Source organism: Phalaenopsis equestris, unplaced genomic scaffold (assembly GCF_001263595.1).
Source record: "Phalaenopsis equestris unplaced genomic scaffold, ASM126359v1 Scaffold000715, whole genome shotgun sequence".
NCBI lineage: Eukaryota > Viridiplantae > Streptophyta > Magnoliopsida > Asparagales > Orchidaceae > Phalaenopsis > Phalaenopsis equestris.
Window position 1 is genome coordinate 585,650 of NW_018165155.1, and position 2,567 is coordinate 588,216.

Here is a 2,567-nt window from a genome sequence, read left to right on the forward strand (position 1 = left end):
GCTTTGGACTAAGCTCAAATTTATTGTTGTGTTTGGTCACAAATAACCTCACAGAGGATTTTCAACAAAAATTGAATGCCAATTTAAGGTTTAGGGCATTCAATTGTTCAGATTTGTGGTGTTAGCCAATATTAGGGCTAATTTAGGATTTAGGTCAAAGTTGGTCAAATTGACCAAATTCGACCATGGTGTAGTTGGACAATATGAAATTGGGAATATTTTGGATTTATTGGGACTTTCTGGGAATTTTTGGATTTTTGGGCCATGGAGGGACATTTTGGTAATTTGGCCATTTTTGGAAATTTTTGTCAGTTTTGGCAAATTTGGATGTATTCAAAATGTTTGGAATGAGTTTTGATCAGTTTTGGGTATATTGGCAAAATTTGGGAATTTTGGCCAAATTTGGGTATTTCAAGTGCAATTGGGTAGAGAATCATTTTGAATGAGTCATGGACCAATGAAATCTCCATTTCGGGTCCCCATGTATTGGTCTTAGTCAGGGTATTGTGAGGGGATGGTGAGGGTAAGGTGTACCTGAGCTCCAAATCAACACCCAGGGTCAATCTTAAGGCCAAGTAACCCTATTGGAACTCTCCTTGAGTTCCCTCATAATGATCTTACCTACTAAGTGCTAGAGGTTAGGATCAATATGTGGAACTTCAAGTTGAGTAAAGAGAAGAGTTTTGAATTTCTAATGGTAAGGATACCTTTTCTAGTTTTCTAAGACTAGTCAGTAGGAAAGTCCTATGGCTAGCCCTAGGCTACTAAAGAAGTTTCTAGACATCAACCAAAAGTGAGGTCAACAAGCCCAAATGTTGACCCCTGTTGTTACAACACCGAAGAACATAGTATCTCTTTAGCTCTGGTTCAATGCCAGCATGTCTAAATTTTTTTTGCATTCTATAAAACTACAATTGATAATCTTGATTTCTAGGAAACAAAATTTTAAAGTAAGCAATATTGAATGCAAGATGTTCTACTTAATGAAATCTTCTCTTGCCACCACTCCTTATGTGCATCAACTATTTTTCTAATTGGGTCCCATCATAAACCAGTGGCCCCTCTCATTAGCTCCTATCACAACTTTTAGTCCTTAAGTTGATCCCATTTATTTTTAAGTTGAGTTTTGTTGTACAGTCTACCAATTTTTTTTGGAAAAAGTTTTGTTATATTTTACCATCATTCCTTATTGAAATGTATGGTTGGTTTATTGCTCTTTTCTATCTCTATCAAGCATAAATAACAGAAAATTATTTGTGTCTCTATCCCAAATAGTGGATATCCCACCTTTTTGTTTACTAATCTGATATCTAAGTAAAAAAAGAAAAGAAATATATCAATATAATTTGACATGTAAAACAACAATACATGAACCTAAAACAAAAATATGGCAAATAAGAAGTAAGGATATAGTTCATAATCAATTCATAGATATCAAAAATAGCACCATCCACGATCACCAATTTTGTTCTCCAAGCATAAAAACTTTGTAGTATCTGTGTTAAATTAGCATGACCATTTTTTTTTTCATATTCACAATTGGTAATTGGTTGAGCCTTTCATTCTATTTTTTTCATCATCTCTCTGCTAAATATTTCATAAGAAATTTGAAATGTACCCAGCAAATCGTACTTTGAAAGCATCACCGTAAACGGAAACCAAGCAACCAATGAGTCCACAAAACATCCAAAGTAATAAAATCATACAAATCTCAAGAATCATTTTCGATAAGCTAACAACATCCATTCCACCTCAACATATCTCAACATGGATAGATATATGAGTCATTGTTTTACAATTTCTCTGAGAAATTTTGTTTGTTGAATTTCTTGTTCTTCCCTACTCCTCAGTGTAGAGTAACATTTTGGAGGAAGAAAGTTGAGCACTGCTTTCTTCTTTTAATTTTGCTGAGACTTTAAAAAAGGGAATTGCATATGTTTTGTTGCAAAATTGAATTTTGCATCATGGATAAGTTAGCAACATCTATACTTATCCTGATCAAACAGTAAAAGCTATGGAATGAAATACATATGACTGGAGGTCAGCCCGACAACCCAAAGGGTCACTCAGCCGATCATGAACAAGCATTCATCAACAAAGATCAAATTCCCTCAGCAATCTCATAATTACCAACACGAGGCTCTCTCAGCAACTCCCCTATAGATCTTCGACTGGCCACCCTAAGGCTGACTGACTAGCTCTCCCAAAACCAACTGACTTCTTAGAGCAAAAATCGACCAACATCCAGACAAAATAGTCAAATGACACCAGATCAGTTGATCGACTCCCGGACCTACCGATCAGAAGGTCCATATACATTAAAAAACGTCAAAATCATTTACAAATACGAAAAAAGTATGACAAAAGACAATAATGAATCGTAACCCCTTTATTAAAGTAGAGGCAGACTTGTAATTTTTTACCTTTAGCCCTACATCTCCAATAAATGAGGGTCAATAGCATGTATTAGGGTCTTATTTACCTCTCTAGGCTCGAATCTCTTTAGGCTCCTCTCTCTAGACAGTTGTAATGAGATCTCTCCTTTTCTATTGTGTAACCCCCCCCCC